The following is a 10,326-nucleotide window of genomic DNA, read 5'->3' as shown; positions in this document are numbered from 1 at the left end:
CCCCGGAGCTCCATAGCTCCATAGCCCCGGAGCTCCATAGCTCCATACTTCCATAGCCCCATACTTCCATAGCTCCATAGCTCCATACTTCCATAGCTCCAGCCGCGGAGGGTGCTGGCTGGTGGCTCCATAGCTCCATACTTCCATACTTGCAGCCACGGAGTTGGCTAAAATTGCACTAAGTGCGAAAGCCCATTCATTTACAACGGCGTGTCCGCCAGGCGGCGACATTTCCCCGTTACCGGTGGCTGCGCGGCGGGTGAGTGACAGAGCTTATCCGAGCGGCTGGAACTCTGCGCCGGCGTGGTCGAGCGTGAGGCCCCGGCCCTTTGGCTGCCTGGTACCTAAAACACTTCCATTGATCCAGCCACGGAGGGTGCTGGCTGGTGGCTCCATAGCTCCATAGCTCCATAGCACCAGAGCTCCATAGCTCCATAGCACCAGAGCTCCATAGCTCCATAGCACCAGAGCTCCATAGCTCCATAGCACCAGAGCTCCATAGCACCAGAGCTCCATAGCTCCATAGCACCAGAGCTCCATAGCTCCATAGCACCAGAGCTCCATAGCTCCATAGCACCAGAGCTCCATAGCTCCATAGCACCAGAGCTCCATAGCTCCATAGCACCAGAGCTCCATAGCTCCATAGCTCCAGGGCTCCATAGCTCCATAGCTCCAGGGCTCCATAGCTCCAGGGCTCCAGGGCTCCATAGCTCCAGGGCTCCATAGCTCCAGGGCTCCAGGGCTCCATAGCTCCATACCTCCAGAGCTCCATACCTCCAGAGCTCCAGAGCTCCATAGCACCAGAGCTCCATGGCTTCAGAGCTCCATAGCACCATAGCTCCATACCTCCAGAGCTCCAGGGCTCCATAGCTCCATAGCTCCATAGCTCCATAGCTCCATACCTCCAGAGCTCCATAGCACCAGAGCTCCATGGCTCCATAGCTCCAGCCTGGGTGGCTGGTGGCTCCATAGCTCCATACTTCCATAGCTCCAGTCAGAGAGTTGGCGAAAATTGCACTAAGTGCGAAAGCCCATTCATTTACAACGGCGTGTCCGCCAGGCGGCGACATTTCCCCGTTACCGGTGGCTGCGCGGCGGGTGAGTGACAGAGCTTATCCGAGCGGCTGGAACTCTGCGCCGGCGTGGTCGAGCGTGAGGCCTCGGCCCTTTGGCTGCCTGGTACCTAAAACACTTCCATTGATCCAGCCACGGAGGGTGCTGGCTGGTGGCTCCATACCTCCATAGCTCCATACCTCCAGAGCTCCAGAGCTCCATAGCACCAGAGCTCCATAGCTCCATAGCACCAGAGCTCCATAGCTCCATAGCACCAGAGCTCCATAGCTCCATAGCACCAGAGCTCCATACTTCCAGAGCTCCATAGCTCCATAGCTCCATAGCACCAGAGCTCCAGAGCTCCATAGCACCAGAGCTCCATAGCTCCATAGCACCAGAGCTCCATAGCACCAGAGCTCCATAGCTCCATAGCACCAGAGCTCCATAGCTCCATAGCTCCAGCCTGGGTGGCTGGTGGCTCCATAGCTCCATACTTCCATAGCTCCAGTCAGAGAGTTGGCGAAAATTGCACTAAGTGCGAAAGCCCATTCATTTACAACGGCGTGTCCACAAGGCGGCGACATTTCCCCGTTACCGGTGGCTGCGCGGCGGGTGAGTGACAGAGCTTATCCGAGCGGCTGGAACTCTGCGCCGGCGTGGTCGAGCGTGAGGCCTCGGCCCTTTGGCTGCCTGGTACCTAAAACACTTCCATTGATCCAGCCACGGAGGGTGCTGGCTGGTGGCTCCATAGCTCCATAGCTCCATACCTCCAGAGCTCCATAGCTCCATAGCACCAGAGCTCCATAGCTCCATAGCACCAGAGCTCCATAGCACCAGAGCTCCATAGCTCCATAGCACCAGAGCTCCATAGCTCCATAGCACCATAGCTCCATAGCTCCATAGCACCAGAGCTCCATAGCTCCATAGCTCCATAGCACCAGAGCTCCATAGCTCCATAGCACCAGAGCTCCATAGCTCCATAGCACCAGAGCTCCATAGCTCCATAGCACCAGAGCTCCATAGCTCCATAGCACCATAGCTCCATAGCTCCATAGCACCAGAGCTCCATAGCTCCATAGCACCAGAGCTCCATAGCTCCATAGCACCAGAGCTCCATAGCTCCATAGCACCAGAGCTCCATAGCTCCATAGCACCAGAGCTCCATAGCTCCATAGCACCAGAGCTCCATAGCTCCATAGCTCCATAGCACCAGAGCTCCATAGCTCCATAGCACCAGAGCTCCATAGCTCCATAGCACCAGAGCTCCATAGCTCCATAGCACCAGAGCTCCATAGCTCCATAGCACCATAGCTCCATAGCTCCATAGCACCAGAGCTCCATAGCTCCATAGCACCAGAGCTCCATAGCTCCATAGCACCAGAGCTCCATAGCTCCATAGCACCAGAGCTCCATAGCTCCATAGCACCAGAGCTCCATAGCTCCATAGCACCAGAGCTCCATAGCTCCATAGCACCAGAGCTCCATAGCTCCATAGCACCAGAGCTCCATAGCTCCATAGCTCCATAGCACCAGAGCTCCATAGCTCCATAGCACCAGAGCTCCATAGCTCCATAGCACCAGAGCTCCATAGCTCCATAGCACCAGAGCTCCATAGCTCCATAGCACCAGAGCTCCATAGCTCCATAGCACCAGAGCTCCATAGCTCCATAGCACCAGAGCTCCATAGCTCCATAGCACCAGAGCTCCATAGCTCCATAGCACCAGAGCTCCATAGCTCCATAGCTCCAGCCTGGGTGGCTGGTGGCTCCATAGCTCCATACTTCCATAGCTCCAGTCAGAGAGTTGGCTAAAATTGCACTAAGTGCGAAAGCCCATTCATTTACAACGGCGTGTCCACAAGGCGGCGACATTTCCCCGTTACCGGTGGCTGCGCGGCGGGTGAGTGACAGAGCTTATCCGAGCGGCTGGAACTCTGCGCCGGCGTGGTCGAGCGTGAGGCCTCGGCCCTTTGGCTGCCTGGTACCTAAAACACTTCCATTGATCCAGCCACGGAGGGTGCTGGCTGGTGGCTCCATAGCTCCATACCTCCAGAGCTCCATAGCTCCATAGCACCAGAGCTCCATAGCTCCATAGCACCAGAGCTCCATAGCACCAGAGCTCCATAGCTCCATAGCACCAGAGCTCCATAGCTCCATAGCACCAGAGCTCCATAGCTCCATAGCACCAGAGCTCCATAGCTCCATAGCTCCATAGCACCAGAGCTCCATAGCTCCATAGCACCAGAGCTCCATAGCTCCATAGCACCAGAGCTCCATAGCTCCATAGCACCAGAGCTCCATAGCTCCATAGCACCAGAGCTCCATAGCTCCATAGCACCAGAGCTCCATAGCTCCATAGCACCAGAGCTCCATAGCTCCATAGCACCAGAGCTCCATAGCTCCATAGCACCAGAGCTCCATAGCTCCATAGCTCCAGGGCTCCATAGCTCCATAGCTCCAGGGCTCCATAGCTCCAGGGCTCCAGGGCTCCATAGCTCCAGGGCTCCATAGCTCCAGGGCTCCAGGGCTCCATAGCTCCATACCTCCAGAGCTCCATACCTCCAGAGCTCCAGAGCTCCATAGCACCAGAGCTCCATGGCTTCAGAGCTCCATAGCACCATAGCTCCATACCTCCAGAGCTCCAGGGCTCCATAGCTCCATAGCTCCATAGCTCCATAGCTCCATACCTCCAGAGCTCCATAGCACCAGAGCTCCATGGCTCCATAGCTCCAGCCTGGGTGGCTGGTGGCTCCATAGCTCCATACTTCCATAGCTCCAGTCAGAGAGTTGGCGAAAATTGCACTAAGTGCGAAAGCCCATTCATTTACAACGGCGTGTCCGCCAGGCGGCGACATTTCCCCGTTACCGGTGGCTGCGCGGCGGGTGAGTGACAGAGCTTATCCGAGCGGCTGGAACTCTGCGCCGGCGTGGTCGAGCGGCTGGCCTCGGTAGTTGAGGTACCAGGGGTGGGGCGGGGAGCTCCAGGCGGGTCTTGTGAGAGAGTGAAGCCGAGCGGCTGGAACTCTCGGCCGGCCTGGTCGAGCGGCTGGCCTCGGTAGTTGAGGTACCAGGGGCGGGCTGGGGAGCTCCAGGCGGGGCTTGTGAGAGAGTGAAGCCGAGCGGCTGGAACTCTGGGCCGGCCTGGTCGAGCGGCTGGCCTCGGTAGTTGAGGTACCAGGGGCGGGCTGGGGAGCTCCAGGCGGGGCTTGTGAGAGAGTGTAGCCGAGCGGCTGGAACTCTGGGCCGGCGTGGTTGAGCAGCATGCCCGCGGAGGTGGCTCTTCCATAGGCAGGGAGGGTGCTGGAGCTCCACACTTCCATAGGCAGGGAGGGTGCTGGAGCTCCACACTTCCATAGGCAGGGAGGGTGCTGGAGCTCCACACTTCCATAGGCAGGGAGGGTGCTGGAGCTCCACACTTCCATAGGCAGGGAGGGTGCTGGAGCTCCACACTTCCATAGGCAGGGAGGGTGCTGGAGCTCCACACTTCCATAGGCAGGGAGGGTGCTGGAGCTCCACACTTCCATAGGCAGGGAGGGTGCTGGAGCTCCACACTTCCGTAGGCAGGGAGGGTGCTGGAGCTCCACACTTCCGTAGGCAGGGAGGGTGCTGGAGCTCCACACTTCCGTAGGCAGGGAGGGTGCTGGAGCTCCACACTTCCATAGGCAGGGAGGGTGCTGGAGCTCCACACTTCCATAGGCAGGGAGGGTGCTGGAGCTCCACACTTCCATAGGCAGGGAGGGTGCTGGAGCTCCACACTTCCATAGGCAGGGAGGGTGCTGGAGCTCCACACTTCCATAGGCAGGGAGGGTGCTGGAGCTCCACACTTCCATAGGCAGGGAGGGTGCTGGAGCTCCACACTTCCATAGGCAGGGAGGGTGCTGGAGCTCCACACTTCCATAGGCAGGGAGGGTGCTGGAGCTCCACACTTCCATAGGCAGGGAGGGTGCTGGAGCTCCACACTTCCATAGGCAGGGAGGGTGCTGGAGCTCCACACTTCCGTAGGCAGGGAGGGTGCTGGAGCTCCACACTTCCGTAGGCAGGGAGGGTGCTGGAGCTCCACACTTCCGTAGGCAGGGAGGGTGCTGGAGCTCCACACTTCCATAGGCAGGGAGGGTGCTGGAGCTCCACACTTCCATAGGCAGGGAGGGTGCTGGAGCTCCACACTTCCATAGGCAGGGAGGGTGCTGGAGCTCCACACTTCCATAGGCAGGGAGGGTGCTGGAGCTCCACACTTCCATAGGCAGGGAGGGTGCTGGAGCTCCACACTTCCATAGGCAGGGAGGGTGCTGGAGCTCCACACTTCCATAGGCAGGGAGGGTGCTGGAGCTCCACACTTCCATAGGCAGGGAGGGTGCTGGAGCTCCACACTTCCATAGGCAGGGAGGGTGCTGGAGCTCCACACTTCCATAGGCAGGGAGGGTGCTGGAGCTCCACACTTCCATAGGCAGGGAGGGTGCTGGAGCTCCACACTTCCATAGGCAGGGAGGGTGCTGGAGCTCCACACTTCCATAGGCAGGGAGGGTGCTGGAGCTCCACACTTCCATAGGCAGGGAGGGTGCTGGAGCTCCACACTTCCATAGGCAGGGAGGGTGCTGGAGCTCCACACTTCCATAGGCAGGGAGGGTGCTGGAGCTCCACACTTCCATAGGCAGGGAGGGTGCTGGAGCTCCACACTTCCATAGGCAGGGAGGGTGCTGGAGCTCCACACTTCCATAGGCAGGGAGGGTGCTGGAGCTCCACACTTCCATAGGCAGGGAGGGTGCTGGAGCTCCACACTTCCATAGGCAGGGAGGGTGCTGGAGCTCCACACTTCCATAGGCAGGGAGGGTGCTGGAGCTCCACACTTCCATAGGCAGGGAGGGTGCTGGAGCTCCACACTTCCATAGGCAGGGAGGGTGCTGGAGCTCCACACTTCCATAGGCAGGGAGGGTGCTGGAGCTCCACACTTCCATAGGCAGGGAGGGTGCTGGAGCTCCACACTTCCATAGGCAGGGAGGGTGCTGGAGCTCCACACTTCCATAGGCAGGGAGGGTGCTGGAGCTCCACACTTCCATAGGCAGGGAGGGTGCTGGAGCTCCACACTTCCATAGGCAGGGAGGGTGCTGGAGCTCCACACTTCCATAGGCAGGGAGGGTGCTGGAGCTCCACACTTCCATAGGCAGGGAGGGTGCTGGAGCTCCACACTTCCATAGGCAGGGAGGGTGCTGGAGCTCCACACTTCCATAGGCAGGGAGGGTGCTGGAGCTCCACACTTCCATAGGCAGGGAGGGTGCTGGAGCTCCACACTTCCATAGGCAGGGAGGGTGCTGGAGCTCCACACTTCCATAGGCAGGGAGGGTGCTGGAGCTCCACACTTCCATAGGCAGGGAGGGTGCTGGAGCTCCACACTTCCAGCCACGGAGCATGCTGGCACTTCCACCTTGCTTGCTAAGTCGGCGTGATCTTGCCCAAAAAGTCCCTCCTCACCTCCAGCTGGAAGTGGAAAAAAATCCTCCACCTGCTTGGCCGAGGTTCTGGAAGCCAGCAGCTCGCAGAATGTTGCCAAAGTTTCACTGGAAGGAAAAGAAAAGAGAAGACCGAGTGCGCATTTCACCTACCGCCGAATGTCCACAAGAGGGAAGTGTCACTCCGTCGCAGAATCTGCGCCGACGCACTCGGCACCCTTCGAATTTATGGTGCCGGTGCGGGTGTTCTGGGTGCAAAAAGGCCGCCCAAGTGGTAGAAAAAAATCAGACTTCGTCTCTTAGGTCGAAATTAATGCCAAGTTTTGAAATGCGCTGGCAGGGGTGGACCAGGGCCCGTTAGAAGTGCTTAGCCGAGGTCCTGGAAGCCTAACCCGGCGTGATCTTGTGCAAAAAGCCGCTGCTGAGCTCCAGCTGGAAGTGTAAAAAGAACCGGGCTGGATCAAAAAAAGAACCGGGCGGCCCGTTAAAATTGCTTAGCCGAGGTCCTGGAACCCTAACCCGGCGTGATCTTGTGCAAAAAGCCGCTGCTGAGCTCCAGCTGGAAGTGTAAAAAGAACCGGGCTGGTTCAAAAAAAGAACCGGGCGACCCGTTAGAAGTGCTTAGCCGAGGTCCTGGAAGCCTAACCCGGCGTGATCTTGTGCAAAAAGCCGCTGCTGAGCTCCAGCTGGAAGTGGAAAAAGAACCGGGCTGGATCAAAAAAGAACCGGGCGACCCGTTAAAATTGCTTAGCCGAGGTCCTGGAAGCCTAACACGGCGTGTTCTTGTGCAAAAAGCCGCTCCCAAGCTCCAGCTGGAAGTGTAAAAAGAACCGGGCTGGATAAAAAAAAGAACCGGGCTGGATCAAAAAAGAACCGGGCGACCCGTTAAAATTGCTTAACCGAGGTCCTGGAAGCCTAACCCGGCGTGATCTTGTGCAAAAAGCCGCTCCCGAGCTCCAGCTGGAAGTGTAAAAAGAACCGGGCTGGATAAAAAAAAGAACCGGGCGGCCCGTTAAAATTGCTTAGCCGAGGTCCTGGAAGCCTAACACGGCGTGATCTTGTGCAAAAAGCCGCTCCCGAGCTCCAGCTGGAAGTGTAAAAAGAACCGGGCTGGATAAAAAAAGAACCGGGCTGGATCAAAAAAGAACCGGGGGACCCGTTAAAATTGCTTAGCCGAGGTCCTGGAAGCCTAACCCGGCGTGATCTTGTGCAAATAGCCGCTCCCGAGCTCCAGCTGGAAGTGTAAAAAGAACCGGGCTGGATAAAAAAAAGAACCGGGCTGGATCAAAAAAGAACCGGGCGACCCGTTAAAATTGCTTAGCCGAGGTCCTGGAAGCCTAACACGGCGTGATCTTGTGCAAAAAGCCGCTCCCGAGCTCCAGCTGGAAGTGTAAAAAGAACCGGGCTGGATAAAAAAAGAACCGGGCTGGATAAAAAAAAGAACCGGGCGACCCGTTAAAATTGCTTAGCCGAGGTCCTGGAAGCCTAACACGGCGTGATCTTGTGCAAAAAGCCGCTCCCGAGCTCCAGCTGGAAGTGTAAAAAGAACCGGGCTGGATAAAAAAAAGAACCGGGCTGGATCAAAAAAGAACCGGGCGACCCGTTAAAATTGCTTAGCCGAGGTCCTGGAAGCCTAACACGGCGTGATCTTGTGCAAAAAGCCGCTCCCGAGCTCCAGCTGGAAGTGTAAAAAGAACCAGGCTGGATAAAAAAAAGAACCGGGCTGGATCAAAAAAGAACCGGGCGACCCGTTAAAATTGCTTAGCCGAGGTCCTGGAAGCCTAACACGGCGTGATCTTGTGCAAAAAGCCGCTCCCGAGCTCCAGCTGGAAGTGTAAAAAGAACCGGGCTGGATAAAAAAAGAACCGGGCTGGATAAAAAAAAGAACCGGGCGGCCCGTTAAAATTGCTTAGCCGAGGTCCTGGAAGCCTAACACGGCGTGATCTTGTGCAAAAAGCCGCTCCCGAGCTCCAGCTGGAAGTGTAAAAAGAACCAGGCTGGATAAAAAAAAGAACCGGGCTGGATCAAAAAAGAACCGGGCGACCCGTTAAAATTGCTTAGCCGAGGTCCTGGAAGCCTAACACGGCGTGATCTTGTGCAAAAAGCCGCTCCCGAGCTCCAGCTGGAAGTGTAAAAAGAACCGGGCTGGATAAAAAAAGAACCGGGCTGGATCAAAAAAAGAACCGGGGGACCCGTTAAAATTGCTTAGCCGAGGTCCTGGAAGCCTAACCCGGCGTGATCTTGTGCAAATAGCCGCTCCCGAGCTCCAGCTGGAAGTGTAAAAAGAACCGGGCTGGATAAAAAAAAGAACCGGGCTGGATCAAAAAAGAACCGGGCGACCCGTTAAAATTGCTTAGCCGAGGTCCTGGAAGCCTAACACGGCGTGATCTTGTGCAAATAGCCGCTCCCGAGCTCCAGCTGGAAGTGTAAAAAGAACCAGGCTGGATAAAAAAAAGAACCGGGCTGGATCAAAAAAGAACCGGGCGACCCGTTAAAATTGCTTAGCCGAGGTCCTGGAAGCCTAACCCGGCGTGTTCTTGTGCAAAAAGCCGCTCCCGAGCTCCAGCTGGAAGTGTAAAAAGAACCGGGCTGGATAAAAAAAAGAACCGGGCTGGTTCAAAAAAGAACCGGGCAACCCGTTAAAATTGCTTAGCCGAGGTCCTGGAAGCCTAACACGGCGTGTTCTTGTGCAAAAAGCCGCTCCCGAGCTCCAGCTGGAAGTGTAAAAAGAACCAGGCTGGATAAAAAAAAGAACCGGGCTGGATCAAAAAAGAACCGGGCGACCCGTTAAAATTGCTTAGCCGAGGTCCTGGAAGCCTAACACGGCGTGTTCTTGTGCAAAAAGCCGCTCCCGAGCTCCAGCTGGAAGTGTAAAAAGAACCAGGCTGGATAAAAAAAAGAACCGGGCTGGTTCAAAAAAGAACCGGGCAACCCGTTAAAATTGCTTAGCCGAGGTCCTGGAAGCCTAACACGGCGTGATCTTGTGCAAAAAGCCGCTCCCGAGCTCCAGCTGGAAGTGTAAAAAGAACCGGGCTGGATAAAAAAAGAACCGGGCTGGATAAAAAAAAAGAACCGGGCGACCCGTTAAAATTGCTTAGCCGAGGTCCTGGAAGCCTAACACGGCGTGATCTTGTGCAAAAAGCCGCTCCCGAGCTCCAGCTGGAAGTGTAAAAAGAACCAGGCTGGATAAAAAAAAGAACCGGGCTGGATCAAAAAAGAACCGGGCGACCCGTTAAAATTGCTTAGCCGAGGTCCTGGAAGCCTAACACGGCGTGTTCTTGTGCAAAAAGCCGCTCCCGAGCTCCAGCTGGAAGTGTAAAAAGAACCAGGCTGGATAAAAAAAAGAACCGGGCTGGATCAAAAAAGAACCGGGCGACCCGTTAAAATTGCTTAGCCGAGGTCCTGGAAGCCTAACACGGCGTGTTCTTGTGCAAAAAGCCGCTCCCGAGCTCCAGCTGGAAGTGTAAAAAGAACCAGGCTGGATAAAAAAAAGAACCGGGCTGGATCAAAAAAGAACCGGGCGACCCGTTAAAATTGCTTAGCTGAGGTCCTGGAAGCCTAACACGGCGTGATCTTGTGCAAAAAGCCGCTCCCGAGCTCCAGCTGGAAGTGTAAAAAGAACCGGGCTGGATAAAAAAAAAGAACCGGGCTGGTTCAAAAAAGAACCGGGCAACCCGTTAAAATTGCTTAGCCGAGGTCCTGGAAGCCTAACCCGGCGTGATCTTGCCCGAAAGTCGGCCTCTATACTTCCATTTTAGGTACCAGGGGCTATTAGTGTACTTGGTCCCACTAGTCAGTGTACTCATCCAGTTACCCCCCGTTTTCCAAAA

Source organism: Syngnathus leptorhynchus, unplaced genomic scaffold (genome assembly GCF_054491065.1).
Source record: "Syngnathus leptorhynchus isolate UIUO unplaced genomic scaffold, UIUO_Slep HiC_scaffold_108, whole genome shotgun sequence".
NCBI lineage: Eukaryota > Metazoa > Chordata > Actinopteri > Syngnathiformes > Syngnathidae > Syngnathus > Syngnathus leptorhynchus.
Note: the sequence above shows the minus strand (reverse complement) of the source record.